Source organism: Lissotriton vulgaris, chromosome 1_2 (genome assembly GCF_964263255.1).
Source record: "Lissotriton vulgaris chromosome 1_2, aLisVul1.2, whole genome shotgun sequence".
Classification (NCBI taxonomy): domain Eukaryota; kingdom Metazoa; phylum Chordata; class Amphibia; order Caudata; family Salamandridae; genus Lissotriton; species Lissotriton vulgaris.
In genome coordinates, this window is record NC_141686.1 from 147,714,416 (window position 1) to 147,738,164 (window position 23,749).

Sequence of the window (23,749 nt, forward strand, 5' to 3'; positions counted from 1 at the left end):
AAAGACGTTTTTGGTGGCAGAGAAATTAAACAAACACAGACAGTCACAATTTGTCATTGAATTTTGCACATTAAATATCCAATCTGACTCAAACCAAAACCCGATTTCTTCTCGGTGTTCTTGGGGCGAGTTTGGTGGTTTAATTGTGCACTAGTATGCGTCGACGCGTTTCGATGGCTTTTTTAGATGGATGCCATCTTTATCAAGACTTGTGCTCTTGTTATTGACTCTGCTACAATGGCACTGGATGGTTGCCTTTGTGTATAGATCCTGTTGATAAATATATTTCAATAAGTATATGGCATGAAGAAACAAGTTTTTGTCACTAAAAATCTTTCTTTAGGCCTGATCGACTTTTGTTAGATAATAAGACCAGCATTAGCCATTACCGTATACATTTATATTGTCCACAGGTTTGACAAAGCAATAATCAGCTAAACCTTCTTCTTATAACATACCCTAATAATTTTAAGGCACATCCTCTTAGAAAACATCTTTACATAAAAACCTCCTTGTCCTACCAGTATGTGGGCTTCCATTATAAGAATAACCCCAGAGCTCTCAGGCTGGGTATCCGTTATATTATTCCATAGTATTGGCATGGACCCTCCCTCGGGCAGGCCCTGGGGTAATTGCCCATGTATAGACGGGGGTGAGACAAAAGGGTGGATTACCTTATATCATTGTCTTTTCAGGTGTACAGCTCTGGATGTTTTAAATTGATGGATGGTGCTCAGGGACAGGTTTGTCCTGTAAATACAAGGTTTGCCACGATTGGATTCTAGTACTCTGTCTGTTAGCAAGACTAACATTGCCAGGAGGGAATATATCTTTCAGGTAATCTCCTCTCCTTTAATAACAACGCTAATATAGAACTACAAACAGAGTACTAGAATCCAATCGTGGCAAACCTTGTATTTACAGGACAAACCTGTCCCTGAGCACCATCCATCAATTTAAAACATCCAGAGCTGTACACCTGAAAAGACAATGATATAAGGTAATCCACCCTTTTGTCTCACCCCCGTCTATACATGGGCAATTACCCCCGGGCCTGCCCGAGGGAGGGTCCATGCCAATACTATGGAATAATATAACGGATACCCAGCCTGAGAGCTCTGGGGTTATTCTTATAATGGAAGCCCACATACTGGTAGGACAAGGAGGTTTTTATGTAAAGATGTTTTCTAAGAGGATGTGCCTTAAAATTATTAGGGTATGTTATAAGAAGAAGGTTTAGCTGATTATTGCTTTGTCAAACCTGTGGACAATATAAATGTATACGGTAATGGCTAATGCTGGTCTTATTATCTAACAAAAGTCGATCAGGCCTAAAGAAAGATTTTTAGTGACAAAAACTTGTTTCTTCATGCCATATACTTATTGAAATATATTTATCAACAGGATCTATACACAAAGGCAACCATCCAGTGCCATTGTAGCAGAGTCAATAACAAGAGCACAAGTCTTGATAAAGATGGCATCCATCTAAAAAAGCCATCGAAACGCGTCGACGCATACTAGTGCACAATTAAACCACCAAACTCGCCCCAAGAACACCGAGAAGAAATCGGGTTTTGGTTTGAGTCAGATTGGATATTTAATGTGCAAAATTCAATGACAAATTGTGACTGTCTGTGTTTGTTTAATTTCTCTGCCACCAAAAACGTCTTTCCCCTATTTTCTTTATGTCCTTACTTAACTTGAGCAGGTCTTCCTTTTGATTGATTGTTTATTGATATTGTATACATATGTTTCACTCATGTTTTTTTAAATCAAAGAAAAAATTTGTTCGTGATGATGTTTTATAATTTCTGCATAGAGTAGTTTAACTCTATTTTTATTCAAGGTTCTGTCTATATATTTATGAATTGTTAATGATTTTAATAAAATATTTTATATACTTTCATACAAAAAATGTTGCCATGTTTATGATTTAACCTCTAGTTGCTTGTGTCCAAGACTAGTATTTGGGTTTCAATAGCTATTGAACTGAGCCAAGGGATACTCTTGTTTACACTTTACACCGCTTGGCCAAGGCTGGAATTGTGGGAACGGCGCAAGCATGGATCGAATCCTTTCTATCCAACCGCTCCTTTCAGGTGTGGGACGGCAACTCACGTTCTGAACCACTATCACTCAAGAACGGAGTTCCCCAGGGGTCATCGCTCAGCCCCACCCTGTTTAATGTATACATGGCCCCCCTGGAAGATGTAGTGGCCCCCTACGGGATAAAAATAATAAACTATGCAGACGACACTCAACTAGTCGTCTCCTTGTCTCACCTGGATAACCACCCAGACAGCCTGCTGAACTGTCTCCAGGACATCCACACCTGGATGTGTGATTCCTCCCTGAAGCTGAATGGTGCAAAAACCGAGATCATGCTCCTGGGAAACAAATGGACGTCCATCCCACCATCAGTTTGGCCGGAAGCTTTTGGTGAAATTCCCTCACCAAAAAAAGAGATCAAAACACTAGGAGTATGGTTGGAACCTGACCTCACAATGAAGACTCAGGCTGCCAAAACAGCAGGCACCTGCTTTGGTCTCCTGCGATCCGTTCGCAAGATTCTCCCTCTTCTCCCCCCTCTATCCAGAAAATTACTGGTCCAGGGACTTATCTTAGCCCGGCTCGATTACAGCAACGCCATATATCTTGGGGCACCAGAATACACCCTGGCCAAACTCCAACGCACCCAAAATGCGGCGGCCAGGCTCATTATGAACCTCCCACCCAGAGCTTCAGCCAAGCCTGCCCTCAAAGCCCTACACTGGCTCCCTGTCCGCCAGAGAGTAGAGTTTAAAGCCATGTGTACCACCCATAAGCTCATCAATGGTGTTGGTCCAGCCGCTCTGAAAGACATGGTTATTCCATATAAAGCCCTCAGACCCCTTCGTTCCGACGCCAAACATCTTGCCACTGTACCAAAATTCAGGAAGGCTCGCACCGGTGGTCGTCGCTTTTCGGTCAGAGCTTCCACAGGATGGAACTCACTCCCACGCAGTCTACGTCTGGAACCCTCTCACGCCTTATTCCGAAAAAAACTCAAAAACCCTCCTGTTTCCCAAATAACCCATTTCCTCTCCCCCCTCCCCTGGTCTTCACAGATTTACAGCGCGGGGATGCCTACGGGTCACCAGGCGCTTTAGAAAAAAAAAAAGAAAAAAAAAGATACTTATACACCTATATTGACATTACACACCAGCACACATCCTATTCAGTTATGTAGTCATCCTACTCAGTTTTGCAAACAATGTATCCTATTTGCATTTACTCAGCTACACACTTATACAAATAGCACTTCATTTATTCATATACATAGTAACTCATACTTAGTGTGCTATGAAATCACTATTACTAGTATACATTTATATATACAGTCACTCATGCAATCAATGAGTTTTATGTATACTTATTTATATACAAGAACTGTCACATACACTGTCTTTTTTTTTTTTACTTTGTTGGACATGTACCATTGAGAAATATATTTGCTCATCACCACACCCATAAAGATATTCACTCACCCAAACAACTATTATAACATGTAGTCTTAACCTCATATACGTACTGAATTGACTAATCACATATCTTTGGGCAGTCACAGATCCCCCACCAAACCACACACACATTCACTCTCCCATACAAATAATCAGTTAACTAATCAATAACTAATATAGACTTTCATGTAGCTAGTAACCAACTAGTGCAGCAGTTTACACAACAACTGACAAAGTAATACAGATATTCACACAGTTTTATCACTATCCAATATATTTAGTGAGGCACTAAAAATTAGTCAAGTAAACAGTCAATCACACTGCTACTAAATCCTCCATCAAGATAGGTACATATCCACTGATTCTTAAATGCAGTTTTAAATAAAAAAAACAAATCACATTCACTGGATGATGTCATCAGTGATGTCACTGACCATGTCATGAATGATGTAATATGTAATATGTGACATCATCACCAGTGGATTGCGGGCGCGAGAGTGACAGTTAGTACAACTAACAATAACGAAGAAATTTCAATGGTTTTGTATGAGTGAAATGTCCCGCTAACTATAACACCACTGAAACCTATGATTTTTTCAATGAATATAATATATATATATATATCCATATAATTCTGTACTTTGCAGATCATTTGCCTCATATGTAAAGATGCCACACACAAAATAACAACGTTGTTAGGGTTCTCCTACATAGAGAGGCACTCCTATCAATATATGTATATATAGATGTATACACACATACATACACAGTCATTTAAACATTTTAAGCGAACAACACTGCTGTGCAATAAAAAGCATATGGAAAATGTAACATGTGTAGCAAGGTGCAGTCTGTTTTCAGCTGTGGTGGTGGGTCACGGGGGGTCCAGCACAAGTAGATCTAGGGAGTGACCCCTTCTGGAAGCCCTATGGGCATGTCTGTATGTGGGTTGTAAACATCACGTCCGTAAGAGGAGGGAAGGAAGAGCAGGCCGACTGCAGGGCAACTCGACCTTGTGAGTGAGAGACAGAAGGACCTCTCCTATTCTGAGCCTTGATCAGTGACAGCTGCAAACTGTGGAACAGATGGCGCCATTATACAGAGTGCCTTCGATGGCACTTCACTCTGTAATAGGTGCTTTCCGGCAGCTCCTTTACCTAAATGCTCTGAAGAATGCAAATAAAGCGCGGGGCGGAAGGACCTCGTCTTTCCTCCATTGCCCGCAGGATGCCGCGTGAGTCCCAGGCGCAGTCCTGATTGGCCCTTTGCTAGAGAGACCCTCCTGGATGATCTATGAAGGGAAAGTGCTATTAGTTGACTACATTTAGGCAAGATCAACTGTTTCAGGGCAGTGGGGGACAAAGCAGGCTTGCCCTAGCTCAAGGCATCAAGGTCCGGAGGGTTAACCTGGCCAGGTGCCCATGTGCCCAAAAAATGCACAGAACGGTGTGTGGAAAAACAGAACATGGCACGAAGAGCCACCACTACAAAGAAAGAGCTTCTTCACCAGCTAAACCTTCAGGCAGGAACACCACAGAGCTGGCCAGTGAAGCAGCGCAGGTTTGAACAATGCTCAGGAATCCCTGAGGTTGATCATTGACCCTCCACTCTTGAATTAACGAACTGGGGCCTTCCAGGAGATCATTAAGAAGAGGTCCCCGTGGGGATGGGAGCTACAGTAGTGGCAGGTGCCAGGAAGTTGTTCGGTGGTGGAAGAAAGACGCACCACGTGAGAACAAGAGTAGGCAAACTTGGTATTCCCCGGCCTTGGCACACACTGATGCACACTGTGGGCCCGATTCACAGAACGAACTTAAGACTCAATCCTAAACCTACTACTATTTTGATATTCTCAGAATGCAGTGACTACTTTTGGCATTCACAGAATGAATTTACTACTTTTGGTATTCACAGAAGTTAGGATTTTGTCTTAAGTTTGTCTTAAGACAGACTTAAGACAGACTTAAGACAAAATACTAACTTCTGTGAATACCAAAAGTAGTAAGTTCATTCTGTGAATGCCAAAAGTAGTATGTGCATTCTGTGAATACCAAAATAGTAGTAAGTTTAGGATTGAGTCTTAAGTTCATTCTGTGAATCAGGCCCTCTATTTTTTTTTTTACAAATTAACCTCTGAACTGTCCAAAAGACCATTCCACTTTGGTTTGCTTTAGACACAGGATATCTTCCCTGGAAAGGTCGCCAATGGAGAACCATGGACACCACTTCACCAAAATGCCTGGGGTAGCAAGTTACATCATATGTCATTTCACTTTTACTTTCACGCACACGCATTAACATATAGACACACTTTCTTTCACATAAACACACTCTCACCGCAAGCAAGCACACAGCATACATTTAAAAGCATTTTTCACTGACCTCTTAAACCCATTAGGGTCAAATTCCAGCTAATTGAACTCCATTTTGTATGAAAGTAATAGGGAATGATATCTTATTCACCATTATTATAATAAACAAGCATTTGCAATGTAATTGTTCTCGCATTTGCGAGAGTTTAAGCTATTGGCATTGAAAATGACAATGCCTTTTATTTATATATTTTGAAAATTAACACATAAATAAAAGGCATTGTCATGTACAATGCCAATAGCTCAAACTCTTGTAAATGCAAGACTTATGCAAAGAAGCCGCCACCATTGTCCTGGGCTGCTTAGAAAGTGAAAGCATGCATGGCGCGTTGAATGCTGTAGGAAAGCATGTCTGCACGCATTAGGAGAAACTCATTAACCGCTTCGCTGCGGCTGTAATTTTTCCCCGGTGCTCAGAAAACCCAGGCGTGCACGGTTCGGACAGCCCCCGGCCCTCCTCTGTACACTCTGTTCCGGCGCACGGAAGAGGTTAAAGAAAAAAGTGCTTACAAACTAAATAAGACATACTGTGTCAAAACAGAAGTAAAAGGGCCAGTCCTCATGGGAGGTTACAAGTGAAGACAAGGCGGTACTAAGGAGAGACTTACAAGCCTAATAACAAATCAGAAGCCACCATTTCCGAAGCACAATGACACAAGCCTATGACAAATTTAGTCGGAGAGAGGGCGGGGCTTCAATTCCATACTCCATTGCAGCATGCCACAGGACCTAAAAATTAAGTAAATAAAAACAGGAAAGTGCAGCCCCTACTGACAGCCATAAGAACGAGCTGCCCCTGTGTTCCTGGGACTGACTTTGCCACTTTTGAGGCCAGGGGTCACAAGGGTAAAGCCAGGGTACGCAGCTGTGACCCTTAAATGACATCCATGTGAAGAACATAACACCCTAAAAGTAGAAGCCCATTTCAACCTGTACACACATGAGAACCCCTCATTCTGACTGGAGAAAATTCTTTAAATCCTCAGTTTCAGTTTACCACTTTCCGCTAGAGAAGGCAGCCATTTCACTCCTTCTCAGACTACAACTCCACATCCCACAAGGTCATTCCAATAAGAATACCCTAACCCCTCATGAGACAAACAATATGGGTCTCTCAATTAATAAAACATATAATTTTCCAGCACAGCTCTGTTCCAGCAGCAGGCCACGCTACTCCTGCACAGAGGTGTTCACCTAAATCCTCCAAAACAGACAAATGTCACCTCCACAAGAGGAGATGATCCTGTCAGTAGTCCCCAGAATCTGGAACTTCCATTTGAAATTCACACCGACCTGTCAGTTGCCATTTTCAAGAGGGACCAAATACACTATAAGACCATCCCTGTCAGCTGACCTCCTGGATACACAAAACAGATGCACAGATTCTTCCTAGCATGACTTCCTTAACCCATGACACCATCATAGCAGGCTGGCCACCGGAGACACCCAGAACAGATCTGCCCACTGTAACCCCCCTGGACTCTGAGACCACCATGGAAGGCCGACCACCGGAGACACCCAGAACAGATCTCCCCAATGTAACCTCCCTGGACTCTGAGACCACCATGGAAGGCCGACCACCGGAGACACCCAGAACAGATCTGCCCACTGTAACCCCCCTGGACTCTGAGACCACCATGGAAGGCCGACCACCAGAGACACCCAAAACAGATCTGCCCACTGTAACCTCCTTGGACTCTGAGACCACCATGGAAGGCCGACCACCAGAGACACCCAAAACAGATCTGCCCACTGTAACCTCTTGGACTCTGAGACCACCATGGAAGGCCGACCGCCAGAGACACCCAAAACAGATCTGCCCACTGTAACCTCCTTGGACTCTGAGACCACCATGGAAGGCCGACCACCAGAGACACCCAAAACAGATCTGCCCACTGTAACCTCCTTGGACTCTGAGACCACCATGGAAGGCCGGTCACCCGCAGCCCCAGAACTCAGAAGAAAGCTGCAGAAAGAGATTATTACCAGGACAGAATATGCTACACGAGTCGATGTTGTCAAATAGGTTTTTGATGCTTGTGATGGGATATCCCCACCACTACAGTGATTTTTGCTGCACACCTACATCCTAGTCAGTGCCACACTATTGGAAGTTGAGCATACTACTGCCAACCCTCCGATTACTGTTGTACTGTTTGTTAACCAATTGATTACCTTGTAGAGAGCTATGCACAGTTTGATAGGGAGTATACTCAGCTGGAGGCCGCCAAATCCATGCCAGGGGCCGCCACGCAAATATGTCTCCATCCTCAGAGGATTATTATATTAAGGATATATATTGGCGTGGTGGCCCCTGGGGTTTGGTGGCCCTGTGCTGGTGCACAGCTTGCACATGCCTAAGGCCGCCCCTGCAAGAGTCAGATAACCTGTCAAAGGATCTCTTATCTGCAGGTGATAGTAAATACTTTCCTAACCTTGTATCTCTAAATCAGTGCGCACATGCAATTGTTGGTAATTTGCTATATACTATAATATAATATAATATAATATAATATAATATAATATAATATAATATAATATAATATAATATAATATAATATAATATAATATAATATAACATAATATAATATAATATAACATAACATAACATAATATAATATGATATAATACATTTTGCAGCATTTGTGTACAAATCATGTGTATCAGAATGATCAAACATATTACAAACAATTCAGCAGATAATATGCATATCAGGGTGAATTGTAAATAGGCCTGACTGTTTTATCACACATCTCTAAACTGCTAGTCTTTTCTCTACACTGAGTGCCATAACATTGCCAACTATCCATCTTTTGTGGCTGTATTGCTTTGTAAAAGGTAAAATATGCTCACTCATCTACAGTTTCCGTATATACCATATGGTATTATACGGTCAGTGGCTGGCACTCAGCCTTTCAGTATATGCCCTCAGCAACTGGCCCATTTGTCTCACCCTGCATGGGTACCTTATAAAACAGGGTATATTTACTGATTGTTCATGCAATGTGGTGCGGCAACAAAAAGTTCCGCGCTGCATTGTCCAAGGAGGGAAACACATTGCAGAGCCATATGAAGTAAGATTGGCCTAGTAATGCTAGCTTCCCCAGCACAGGTGCCTTATGTGATGCGCCGCCTTGCAGAGGTGAGTGTGCACCATTAGGAACAGGATTTGTACTGGAAGCATTCCTTTCGAAGGCAAGTTCTCATGTCCAGACAAACATGGAACGAACCCACACACTGGACACTGGATTTGAACACTGGATTTCAGCACACATGCAGGTCGTCCGAAGGGTTAGTGCCAGACACAACTGGTGCAATGTGTGCTTTTGCGCACACTGCACCAGTTGTCCCTCGTACAGAACATGCAAATGCATTGCATATGTGCTGAAATGCAGAGCACAAATCCAGTGCGTGGATATATATAGTTTCTGGCACTGAAGGACCCTGCTTGTTGTGCGGATGTGTACATTGTGCAAGAACAGAATGGCTTCAGAGTCAGGGAAGCTCATGGCTGAATTGAGTTGACTCTGTCCATGCTGTTGGCTGAAGTGGTAGGTGGAAGTAAAATCTGAATGACATTGCAGCAGGCCAATGGATGAAGAAGGTTTGCCCCTGTAAGTATGTATATATTTTTTTATTTACAACAAAAAGGCCTTGGGTAACACAAGTCCTAAATATATTTAATGGGAAGGTTCACTCGCTTTCCATTCCATTTTACACCGTCCTGGATTGATCCTAACCTATCCCGAGCAAAAATGAGATACCCTTCAAGTAAAGCCCTGCAACTTTTATCTGTTGTCTTGTTATCAGCTACCTGACCACCCAGACAGGGAGACCCACACATGCAGGCAAACCTACGTCTTCTGTATGGTGACCTTGGCTAACCTTGGGAAACGTGGCTTGATCGTTCTCAAGTGTCCCTGGTGCACGTCACAATTCACAAGACCAACACAGTCAAAGGAAATAAGAACTTGTTAATAATTGTGTGTTAATAATTTTATAAAGTGCTGCGTTCACCTAACTGGCATCTTGGTGCTTTTAAAACCATCATCTACGTAATAGTCTCTCATAAATATTTCGACTTGAAGGCCAAAACCAATTGTAGATCAAAAGAGAAAGCTTCAATAGGGTGAAAATGAAATCAAAATGTGATCAGTGGATCAATTATTAATAACCATCATAAGTGAAAATGTAGGGCAAGGCTAGCTGAATATTATTTATACAGATCATATGGTAAATGGATAAAAATATAAGTTTCACTTCAAGCCAGGTAATGAAGGATTACATCTCTGGTGGTTGAGAATGTTGGAAGCAAATGCTCAGTGTAAGAGGGAAATTGTGGTAGAAGGCATAAAGGCACATCAAACTGGTTTGAAGTTGTAGGTGTGCATGGGGTTCACATTGTTGTTAGGGATGGGCGTAACTGGAGTAATTCTCTCCAGTGTAATCACTCGTCATTACTGCAAAATGACTTTTAATTTTGTGTAATTGTGTGAGAAATGTAATCCAGCATTTAGTGCTATATTGTTAGTGGAAAATACACCCTCACGTCCCATATGGGCCCAAGGATGCCTTTGAGCTAAGAAAATAGCATTAAACGCTACAGGACATGAACAGCAGTAGCCAGCAGATGCTCACTCTATCTCTCTCTTAGTTCATTGTTTCTGTTCTCCTGCTGTAGAATTTTTGCCCCAAATTACTCTTAATTATTCAAAGTGGTGTGATCACGTACATTTGCCTCACAAGAGTGATGTGTAATTACTGAAATTGCTTTGATTACTCCGACGTAATTCAAATTTCGCCCAGGCCCAGTTGTTGTGGGCAACTTGAGTCAGCCTCCTTACCCAGTTATCTGTTTTAAATGCTGGTGCCTGTAGTTTGAGCTACAGAGAAGTCCTCTGGTTCTGTGGTTGGTGAGGATGTTTGACCTTGATAATTCTAGTAGGATGCTGAAGGTTGAGTCCCCCTGATGTATGTGCTAGTCTTTGAGCTGACAGGATGGGTTGGATGCATGCTGTTGCGGAGCTGATTCTAAAGGTCCAAATTAACAACTCAACTCTGAAGCAGCCCTCTGCAAGATGGTGTTAAACTCAGGTGCAGTAGCTTGCCAAAAATATTTATATGTTCTTCCTGTTCTTCAGATCATCCTTCCCGGAGCTCTTCCCTCCATCTGTCTCCCCACCGCAGACAAACAGCTAGGCTTTCTCCTATGCTAAAAGGCCAGCAGAAAAAGAGACCTAGATGAGAGGCAGGGCTGAGTCAGTAAAGTCCAAAACCCCCATTTCCTTCATGCAGTCAGTAGCAACATCTAATAAAAAGTAGTGCATCCAGCAAGCTGCTGATTCCTGTGTTCCAGAGGGTTAAAGTCTGGGGGTTTGTTGTGCACAACCTTGACAAAGAGTTTTTGAGGACAGAGAATCGCTCTCTTCTTTACTCTTCTAAGTCCCAAGGTAATTTTCTAGAAGTGTAGTTCTAGCTGAGTTATTCGAAAGGTTCAAACGTTTACCTTTGAAACTAGGCTACTCTTAAACCAATTTAAAAAATCCAACCCAAACCTCACTTTTGTTTACTGCAAAACTATATGTACAGCACATGTCCAACAGGATTGGCAAAGGTTCCTTAGATTAAGGCTCTTTGCAGGTCCCACCTGCCCCCATCCTTGAGCCATGGAGAACAGGGAATCTTCATTCTCCCTGCCAATAGCTGTCCGGCTGAAGCATGAATCTAATGCCTCCCTAAGGCCCTTCCTGAACTCCATGTGCCATGACTGGGATTATCGCAAACTCTTTCATGTTTCTCTTGATAATTGATCCTATAAATCAGCATTATTCCACCAGATACCCCACATAACTATTGACTTTCATTTTTTTTAAATATATGTATATTGTTTTCCAAAACAGCAAGCAATTCCTACAATGTAAGTGTGATGCAACACAATGAACAAACACACTGCCCAGAGCCAAAGTCAAGAATTAAGCGAATCATGGTATTAACCATGCCGTAATGTCCAGTGTGAGTGTCCCCACGGGGTCCAGTTCGGATGCTAATGAGCCCATCAGTATTTTCCTCATATCAACACCCATGGCGGATCAGTCAGGTAAACTGTACATCACGGCCCAGTAAACTACGAGTAAGGTATCAATCACGCCCAAATTGTAATGCAACATATCGTGGTCATATACACAGAAAGTTAAGTAGTTATACATCTAGCAACTTTCATTTTCTATCATTAAAGTCATTTGATATTAACATTTCAGCATGAATGTGTTGTGATATTCAGAGCAGTGAGAAGAATTACTAAGATATCAGCATGGAACTTTAGGCTGTCTCCTACACATAAAGGCGGCATTGGCACTAGCTTGATGTTAGTGGTGGTGGTCTACTTGGAGGAACCTTACAGATATTTTTCTCGTGTAAAAGTGCTCCACGTAATTTGGTCACCAATAAGGGATTACATTTATGCACTACTGGGAGGATGGTATTAATGGAGGACTTTGAGGAAGCACACAGCAATCATATACATGGAAACGCAATGGGAATGGAATTGTAGAAACGATACACAGGCTTGTGAAAGATGCGGCTGAAAGGTCAACGGAGATAGTCCATTGAGTGTAAGCTGGCAGAGATACCTGTATATGGACATTTTAAACTAGAGGATGGGGACAAACAATATGGACACAGAGATGGTTCTAAATTAACCCCTTCGCTGCGGTCGCGATTTTACCGCTGTGCGGTTAACAAAAGCATAGGGTGGGGCCGTGACGAACCCCAGCCGTCATCAGCACACGCCCACTGCGGGGCGTGACGGCTGGGGGTTCGTCACCAGCATGGGAGGGGTTAAGGGGCTTATTACAATGTCATGAATGCGGGTCAGACCGAACTTCGGTCGGCAGTCCTGACCACTTCATTTTGATGCGACTGCACATGATGCGGTGGCAAGTTCCCTTTTATGTATGGGAGCTTGTGCTGTAGTCAGAAACCAGCCGCAGCACAAGCTCCTATACAGAAAAGGGAGTTTTTGTGTTCATCCCTGCACCGCATGGCAGGCACCCTCGGCGCCTGCCACACTGTGCTGGGATCAACAGGGGGGCACCACAGGTGCCCCTTTAGCCCCTAACTGGAGGCCGATGACTAGGGCCCCCCAAAGTCGCTTACGGACTGGGTTTCCATGTCGGAAAACCTTGAATGGAAACCCTGCCAGAAACCAACATCATAATCCAGATGGCATAAAACGCTGTCCGTATGGAATATGTGCCGGTTCCAACTGGCAGACGAGTTCCTTGAGCTCATCGGAAGCCAGCCGGAATGTCCGTCCGGTTTCAAAACTAACAGCCTCCATTGTAAAGAGGCTGTTGGAATAGAAACCGACGATCTCGGTCGGAAAGCCTCCAACCTAAGGTCGAAGACTTTCCAACCAAATTTGTAATAGGCCCCTAGGTTAGTATATTTAGAGTTAGAGGAGATTCGGAGGATAACAGCGTTGAGAAATGTGTGCATGGGGAGAAGGATCCAGTGGGTATGGAAACAATATAATTTCAGTGAAGGTGGAGGAAGAAAGAAGATCACCTGTGTAATCAATATGCCTGTGTTGTACAAGTCGTGTAAAAACCTTAGTGACTGTATTTAATTCATATTTATATTTGCAAGGAGACAAGCATATTTAAGATGTGTTCTCTGTTTGAAATTCTTTGGCGTTGTAGTGGGTAGGTCATGTTGGTATCAGAGACGGCAGTTCATTGTACAATGGGTGGAGGCAGTTATGACCTTGAGCATGGACGGCTTCTCCATAATGGCAGAGGAGCGTCGCCCCACTGAGTCAGTCAGGGGAAAAAAAATGATAATATAACAATATAATCATTTTGTTTCCAATGACAGACTGAGCCAGGGAGTCTGGGACTGGGTGGGGCAGGGCTGGGCATGGCAGGGATGAGGGGGTAGTGTAGACTGTACAGTGCGTAAGTCGGTTTTCCTGGCCGTCTTAGGCCGGCCAAACAGACATGTGTACTTAGCTTTCTCCAACCTGGCTGTGTTACACAGCCGGGTTGCGGAAATACCACAGGCACTATGACACTGTCTGAGTGGCAAACAAGGCCACTCAGACCAATCCTGGCACTGCTCAGATGCTATGAGAGCTGGGCTCGTCATGAGCATGGGAGGGGTTAATTAGACAATACTTTGGATATTAATATAGTGGGAATATATTCCCTGATGACAGTGGGACACTGTACATAGGTCTGATCTATTAAGATCACAGCATGCGCGTTACAGAGTCCCACGTGTAGGCTCACATAGAAGATGGGCATTTGCATGAAGTATTGGTGGTGGCACAGAGATGCTGATAGCAGCAGAGGGGGGAAAGCAGCATCAAAGCATTCTGTTGCAATGAGTTAAAATGGGTACAGCATATTTATGTTTACAGTGCCAGAGGTGAGGGTGCCAATCTAAGGCGGGATGAAGTCAATGGTGAAGTCGAGGGTAAAGGCAATGGAGGCTTGTTTCCTTGTTTTTATGTTGCTAATTTGCCTTTGGTATTTCTAGGATTAGTTGCTTGGAACTGTCTGTAGTGCAAAGGACAACTTTCCTGCTAGGTAGCCATGTTTGCAATCTGAAACAGTCTAGACGACTAAGCATGAGAGTGATCTGATCCTGTTTTTGAGGTGTGGCGTGACAACCAACTGTCTGCAAGATCTACTGTTACCACCAGTTCCTTACAATATGTATAGAGCAGGCTTTCGCTCTGATCATAGGAGGATTTCTCTCTCACTTCATGTATTGGCTGCTTGGTATACCATTCCGCCTTTTTTTAAGTATTTGCAGTGCAATGTATGAGGGTCTGTTTAACCCCTTCGGCCCGGGGGGGGGGGGGAGGGGGGTGCGAGCGCGGCGCTCTCTTACTCATGACGGCGTGGAGCCATCATGACCCCGCCCACTCACTAAATCGCCCACGCAGGAGGGGAATTGGTTCCACGTGGGCGGAGCGGCAGTTGGATAACGGCTCCACGCCATCATGAGCACATGCCACCCGTGGCTCATGATGGCGTGGAGCTGTCGTGAGCACGGAAGCGGTTAACATCTCAAAAGTACATTGAATCTTCACATATTATTGTGTACAGAAAGCAATATTTTTGTTTTCTGTCTTTTTCACTGCTTCAGGCTTTCACTGTAATAACTTAGTCAGGACTCAAAGTGCCAACCAGTTGTATTGACTATTGAATGGCATGACTGGGGTCTAGGACACAGCAAGCAGGGTGTTGCCGCTATCAGTCTGGACAGGTGCTTCCACAGTAGAGCAAAAGGTAATGGGTGGGGTAAACGCTTTGATATGGTACCAGCATTTTTGGACATTTATGTTGATAGAGTCAGTCAGTCAAAGCACTTTATTCGATACTTACCTTATTAGGATCATAAAAGTAAAAAAAGCACAATATAAATATATACATTCCAAAGTATACAACTTTCATGATTCAAATGGTAACAGTGATTTGTTTAAAACAGTAGATTTAAAACCAAGGTTAAGTTCGTAATTCATAGGATGAAGTGGCCCAGCTGTGTAGTCCTCCATGAGAGGAGAAGATATGAGGCCACAGTAAAACATACCAATTCATTAGATAATAATTGTAAAAAGTACAGAGCAGGGTGGCACTGAGTAAAATGGTATTGTGTATAAGCGGCCATATAAATCTTTTGCTGTGCATCTTATATAATTTACAGCAAAATAGAATATGTAAATTTGATTGCGGGACAAGCCATCGCAAGGACAGGGTGGAAGATCTGTTATAGTGTAAAAACCAGCTGGAAAAGAAAGCATACACGGAACGAGGGGCAAACAAAACCTTAATAGGATAAATAGATGGCGTAAGTTGGTCACAAAAGATAGGTATCCTGGGACGCCTTCCTGTTCAATTGGGCTCTCTAAATATAATTTTACGAGCGCTTTCGGACAATTCAATTTAGATCGCTCTGGTGTCCTTTGATTAAAAAAATATCTTTTAATTTCTTTTTTTGATACTGTGATACAGGTAGAAGGAGATGTAAATAATCGGCCTAGACTAAGAGAGGTGAGGCTGTTTTTGATATATAGTAGCCTTGTAATCTTTAGCTTATGTTCCAAAGTGAGGCAATCTTCTATTTGTCTCTGGGTAAGATTTACTGTTCTTCTCCAGATGGAATGCCACGGTAATATGGGTGCCAGCCTAATTTTGTAATCGATATAAGGGACATCCAGCTCGGTGTGGCATAAAAAGTAGGAACAACTCGCTGGGAGGCCAATGAGTCTTTTCCAAAAAGAATTTTCAATAGTCTGGAGAGAATGGGCATTGGTGTAACCCCAAATTCCTGCCCTATAAATTGCCACTGATACTCTTTAGCAGAATAAACCTTTGTGATCTTCTCTAGGGGCTTTGCACTCAATTTCTTTGTGAAGGAATGAAGTGCTATAATACTTTTTTCCAGTGGTAGGCCTCTTGTTATGATCATGCTGGACCAGGATAGTTGACTCTCAAAGGTTATTCCGAGGTACCAAAAGGTGTCAGTGTGGGCCAGTTCACGTCCTTCTATATAAAAATGTGGAGGCCTCTTCTCTCTACGTCCAGTTATTAGAACCAGGCATTTCGCCTCATTTGTTTTCAGATCTAAGCTACTCATGTAGTTTACATAAATCCCTTATAATTGTTGTAGAGCTCGGCCAGTACAAGCAATTAAGACAGCATTGTCTGCATACAGGAAAATTGGGGTGCATACATTCTTAATCAATGGGACTTCCTGGATGGAGTTCAGCAGGGGTGCTTGTACCCCATTCGTGTAGATAGAAAAAAGGAATGGGGCAAGAACACACCCCTGACTGACTCACCTCAAGACTGGGAATGGCCTGGAACACTCGCCCTGATTTCCATAACGCACAATTGCTGATGCTGAAGAATAAAGCTGTCTAATAAAGGTGGTTATTGCATCGTCAATACCCAGTGTAACGGTTTTAAAGAGTGGGCGGGCCGCTTCGGCCAAGGGATGTGCGCAGCACTAGCCAGGTAGTGCTTGCGACAGCGTTGGCAGACAGAAGCAGCGAATGGATTAAGTAAGGCACGACCCATCAATTTGGCCGTGCTATCTAGTAAGGACATAGGACGATAGTTTTTAAGCTGGGCTTTGTCTCCTTTTTTATGTATTGGGACTACGATAGACCTCTTCCATAAATCAGATGGACCCACTGCAGCTATTACGTTAAAAACATTAGTGAGCACCACCCCCACCGGTCAAGATGTTCCATGAAGAGGTCTACTGGAGTGCCGTCTGGCCCAGGAGCTCTATTAGTAGCGGACTGTGAGAGGGCCAGTCTGATTTCCTTTAAGTTGAAACACAAGGGCAGATTTACGGGAGGGCTATTTGATAACAAGTGGCTGACCACCTCTTCTGTATGGGAGTTAAAAATAGAGGAAAAATGGGCGATCCAAGATTTAACGTCCATATAGCACACGGTACTCGGATTTTCCACAGGTTTCAGGAATGGGGCATTAATGACTCTCCAAAAATCCAGTTACTTTTTTGAGAAAGCCGCTTGATGACGTTTCTCCCAAGCGTCTTCCTTGAGAGTGTTGGTTCTTTGCTTCCTGGCCTCTGAGTAGCGAAGTCATAGGGTCTTAACCAGTGATGTGTCCCTTGGGGTAGATCTAAGTACTAGACACAAGTTAGAAAGGGTCTTCGTGCTGGACTGGCCAAACATGTAGGGCCTGGGTTGTTGGAAGTTCCTCTTTCCCTAGTTACTATTTTTTTTGCCTCTGACAGTATCCTTTCAAAGGCTGTTATTGTCAGTATTGGATCAGGGATAGCTGCTAGACAGGTCATAATATCATCAAGACTATTGCCAAGCACACTTGTTATAAATTTTACTTTATCTAACGTTTCCTATTTTAAAATTATTCAATATGTCCTTGTTATCACAGGATTATTATGTCCCGTTGGAGTACCTCCCCATACCAAGTTAGCAGTTTTGGCTTGATGGTCACTGAATCCATATGGCGTAATTGAAATGTTAGTAATAGATTTACACCAAGACGTGGTAATCAGTAGATAATCCAAGGTTGAACCCTGGCTGATTAATTCAAAGGTGCATTTTTTATACCAGAGCTGGGGTCAATTGGATTTATAATTTCCAAGTCATTATTAGCGATGCCAAAGGCATTGTGTACGAAATGGGGAAATGGGGTCACCTGAATTTTTACACAAGCCACATGCTGTTTTATTTGGTAAAGTACAGCAATGTGCTTTAAAATCACCCATCCATATGATTTTTGAAGACTGCTTGAGACCCTTGAAAAAGGTATTAACTTCTCTTTCCAGCAAATCCACAATCTCTTTCATATTCGCATTAAAATTGTTATTATAATAGTTAATTAAAAGAATGGTGTCACTATTTGATTCTTTTAGATGAGGGAAGTGATAACAGGAAGAAACATTAGAAAATATGACTGCTAAATTTAAGGGGCCTCATTGATGAGAAATGACGCATCGCTGCGTGAAAGCAGCGATGCGTCACTTTTCAGTGCGCACTCCTTGCGACATTCCTGATGCGTCATATTTAATGTATGACTCATCATGTCGCAAGGAGTTACAGATACGTCAGTAATTCTGATGTATCTGTAAGCGCAAAAGTGACACATTGCTGGAGTGTGTCACAAAAGTGACGCAACTCCAGCAATGCGTCCTTTCACATGGGGCAAGCCCCATGTGAAATGGGCCTGCGTCAGTCTTACGCCTGCTGTGAGGCAGGCACAAGATTTTGACGCAACGGCGTCCTAAAAGTGACGCAGTGAAATCTCATAGATTTCACTGCGTCACTTCTACGACCCTTCCTTGCGTCAATACGCCCCCCTTGCATACATTATACCTGGTGCAGGTATAATGTGGCACAGGGGTTTACAAAGTGACGCATCTACCTAGATGCGTAACTTTGTAAATATGGTGCACCAAGGCACATTTTTTACGCCACTGGTGCGTCACAAAAAGTGACGCACCGGCAGCGTAAAAGTGACGCACAGCCTCATAAATGAGGCCCCAGTTGTTTTTAGCAGCGTTAAAATACCTCCCTTTGCACGAAGCAGAAACAGAGAGACAGGCTGGAGTATAGAAGGAGGTATAGCCATGTAAATAAATTGGTCCTGTTTCCCATGTTTCCTGGAGGCAGATAAGGTCATGTTTATTAATAATTGCTAACTAATCTGAGTTAGACACTTTGGATTTTAGTCCAGCAATATTCCAGGAGACTAGTTTGACATGGTCACTGGGAGTAGGTGTATAGTTAGCAATTGCCACCTGAATATTAGAGGAATCAAGCCCCAGGTGACGTTGAGGACTGCAAGCAAGCAAAAAATGACCGCTGGACTACGCTACGCTAAGCTACGCTGCGTGTGTTTGCACTGTGCTACGTGCAGTTAACGTGGTGCGAAGTAGTGCAAACTTTGCAAACTACGAGAGCGTAGCGTAGTGCTTTGCCCAGGCCTAATATTGAGGCATACAATGCCAGTGATTTAACTTGAGTGTTTAAAACGAAAAGTGGAAGATTGGCTGTGAAAATCAAGTGCCCAATGAAATAGAGCACAGCATGTTTGATTGTGTTGCTTTATTAGCAAAGCAGTGTTGTCTCACGATGGTATGTATGGATGCAGTATTAATTAATCATTCATCATTGACTAGACCCTGTCTATTCATAACAATTCAGCAACCAAACCACAGCTCAAGTAAAAAATGTGTTTACTAGTCAATTCTGCACCTGTGTGCCCCCATCTCTATACTGTGCTCCACCCTAGGGACCGGGAAGCTGCTGTAGGTCATGAGAAATGTCTATATGTAAGTATCATTGCATGGGCGTGGTAATGTTGCACAACACACAACAGGCTAGTGCAATCTTGAACACAACTTTTGTGGAGTTCCACAGCACTCTCATACTGTGAACACATTTGAATTGGGACTGAAAGATACAAAACATGCATTGATTGAAGGCTTCAGTATGTGTCTTTGCCCTATTCTACCTCTGTTTATGTTGTGTGGCTCGACACCTGAAGGGTGTGAGGGGGAGAGATAGCATTGCCTGCAATAAGTGACATGCTTTTAAATGTGTTTCTATTTTAAATGCATTCCATCATGCTTACATACATGCACTGACTGTAATAGCAACGTGTATCTATGGCGCTATAGTGTGCACAAAGTATGTTTGAAAACCCATCCCCCTGAAGCGCTTGCAACCCCAGTGTGAGATGTTATTACTTACCTATGAGCTACATGTCATCAAAAACCCCAGCAACCAACAGCTGTGCAAGAGGTGATTGACAGAAGATGTAGCTGTCATTTGTTCTTCCAGAAAGGCAATGAACACATCAGTGAAGCATCTTCTTGTGTTTATTACCTATCAGAGCATCTGGCTAAACAGAGAATTGTGTATGGTTTCTATAACCTGCTTACCTTTACCTCGAAGCAGAGTTTTTTAAAAGCTGGAAACACTGAGTGCCAGTTCTATCCTTATTTGAATAAAGGGCACCGAAAAAGGCTGCCTGGGTAGGAACATTGCGCTGCCAGAGCTTTGTGATACAAGGCCAGCTCTGCCTCCATCCTTTTGAGGTCCGTACAATGAGGTACAATTAAATTGGGTCACAGTTGCTGCTCTTGTTTCCTGGACATAGAAACAGCCAAGTGCAGGATGACATGCTCTGTTAAACAAAATGTACCAATATAATACATGTGAGCCTTCAATCTCAGTATAAAAACATGTCTCTAGTTTTTCTTTTTACATTCGATTTGTGACATCTCAAATAAGAAAATTACATAGCTGCTCGAATGTAATAAGTTATTACAGTTGAGTTGGGTTGTCATAATGCCTCCTGCCACAGCCAGAATCATGGTGAAAGGCAAACTAAATAGCATGATCTATTTTTTTTTATCTAAAACGAGTCATGATCAGTACAAAGGAGAAATGTATGGTAACAAGCTTAGTTTTTGCACATTGTAGTTCACTACACGAAAGAATCTCTGCATGTTATGATTCATTTAATTCTACAGCCTTTTTAAATCTGATTTACATTAAATCATTTCTAAAATGTTTTTGTAACAAGTTACTAACTGTTTTGGTGTTGCTAGACATGGGGGTCTCTAATTGACAGCGGTATGCACCTTTGTCCAAGTAGGGACTCTTCCTTCTAGTCAGGGTAAGGGAGTTGCACATTTAGCTAACCCCTGCTCACCCTCTTGGTAGCTTGGCATGAGCAGACAGGCTTATCCCAAAGGCAATGTATAAAGTATTTGTACCCAAACACACAGTAACACAGTAAAAACACTATAAATGGACACTACACCAGTTTAGAGAAATGACGTATCTTTATCTAAACTAAACAAGACCAAAACAACAAAAATCCAACACACATTTATTAAGATATCACTTTAAAACAGTAACTTCAAAAATAGCAGTTGTAGAATACAAATAGCTCCACCTGGGGCTATAAGTACTGTGCCGACTGCAAGGTGCGCAGAGTCAGGCACAGAGTTCCACGGACCCCCAAACAACAGTACCTTAGAAAATCAACAGACGATGCTCGGCGTTGTGGAGGTGAGGACTTGGTGCTGAGGCGAAGCCTGTTCCTTTATGCCACTGGTGAGGCGAGGCGTTGAGTATGTGAGGAGGTGAGGTGTCAAGTCCAGGATAGGGAAGTTAGGCAGCATCGGTGGTGAGGCATTGGTTCCGGTGAGGCGATGCGACATCAAAGAGTTTGTGATGTCACTCTTGTCAGTTATGGGTTCAGCGATTATGTGATGTTGGCACTGACGGTGTCGGTGTGAGCGCTGGTGTCGGGAAGGCTGATAACTGCAGGTGTCAGAGCTATGGTGTAGGCGGCACGGTGCCTCATTCACTTCACAAGGGGGGCCCCCGGGCCTCAGTGCAGGTCGAGGTGTCACTGGTGGTGTCAGAGTTGCTTATCGTGCTTTGCAGCACCAATTACACAATCCTGAGGGCCCTGGGAATGGAATTGGTTTACAGAGTCTACAGAGGAGTCATACCCAGGCCCTTGGAGATTCTTCTTCAAGCAGGTTCACATCAAGGTTCTTTGTCCTCTCTTTGGCAGAAGTAGCAACTTCAGGCCAACCCAAAAAAGCAATACAGCAAAGGAGCAGTCCTCCTCCTTACTGCTCTACAGCTCTTCCCCTTAGCAGAGGTTCCTCTTGAGTCCAGAAGTTATCTAATTCTCAGGGGTTTAAGTGCCAGTACTTATACTCCATTTTCTCTTTGTTCTCTTTGTGGCAAGGGTCTCTGAGCCCAGTCCAAACCAGTTATGTCCTCCCTGATGCAGCATGACCACAGGAGGTGGAGACAGCATTGTGCAAAGGAGACACAGCCTATTCATGTGCAGGTGAAACTCCTCCCACCAATCTAAATACACCACTCTAAATGCAGCCAAGGTCTATTCAGCCCAGCTAATGGTCACACAGGAAAGGCAGGGCACACCTCACCCACCCCTTGTGGCTTTCTACAGTGAATGCACAGCCCCAGACAAACAGCAGGGTCACACAGGATGGTTAAAGAAGAAAGTGCCCACTTTCTAAAAGTGGCATTTTCAAACACACAATTTAAAAACCAACTCCCTAAAAAGATGTGTTATTAAATTCGAAGTTCCAACAGCCTAAACTCCATGTCTCTATCTTGTCCCAAAGGAAAGTTATACTTGTAAGATGATACAAAGTGATTCCCATGTTAGCCTATGGAACATATAGCTTTTCAAAAGTGAAAAAGTAAATTGGCAGTATTTCACTATCAGGACATGTAAAAAAACACCAGTATGTGTCCTACCTTTCACATACACTGCACCCTGCCCACCGGATGCCTTGGGACTACCTGAGGGGTGATTTACATCTAAGAAAAGGGATGGTTGAGCTTGGAAAGTGGTTGCACTTGCAAGTGCAACATGGCAGTTTACAACTGCATGCGCATACACTACAGTGGTAGGGCTGAGACACGTTTACAGGTCTACTCATGTGGGTGGCACAATCAGTGCTGCAAGCCCACTAGTAGCATTTCATTTACAGGCCCGAGCTCACATCGTAACCTTTACTACGGACTTACCAGTAAATCAAATATGCCAATCATGGGTATCCAATCATAATAACAATTTATAGAGGGAGCACTTGCACTTTGACTGATCATTAGCTGAAAGGTTCCCAAAGCATCTAAGTCTGCAAAAACATAATCCAACATACCACCAAAATTACGGAGGAAGAGGCAAAAACCATGCCATGGATGCCAAGTCTAACTGGTGTTTATAATTTTGCACGACAGATTCTACATTTATTCTTCATGTCTGCTCCCTTACTGTCTCTTTCCTTTGCAGGACTAATACACCGAGGATTTAAACAGTTTATTGGAGGAGTGATAATGTGATTACATATTATAAAGAAGAAATTACCCTCTGCCTTAGTTTAAAAGGATGAGTTGATGTGTTGATAAAGTAACTCTATGCAGTCACAGAATTCCTCAGTGACTTGCAATATACTTATAAGGTGTAGCAGAGGGTGCTTTATTCTATATTTTGATCATTGTTATTATCATTATTATTGTTATCATTATAATTAGCATTGTAATTATTATTATGACCATTATTATTATTATTATTATAAGAAATTGTGCTAATGGTTGACTGGGGTGTGAGCCCTGGTCAGGCCGCAACCACAATCCTTGTCAGGGTGAGGCACAAGCCAACCTTAAATTAACCTGTGCTCAACCCTCCGGAAGCTTGGCACAGAGCATTCACTCTTAACTTAGATGCGATGGGAAAGTATTTCTGAAAGTGAAAACACCACACAAAAAGGATCCCACACCAGATTTGGAAAAATAGAGTACAT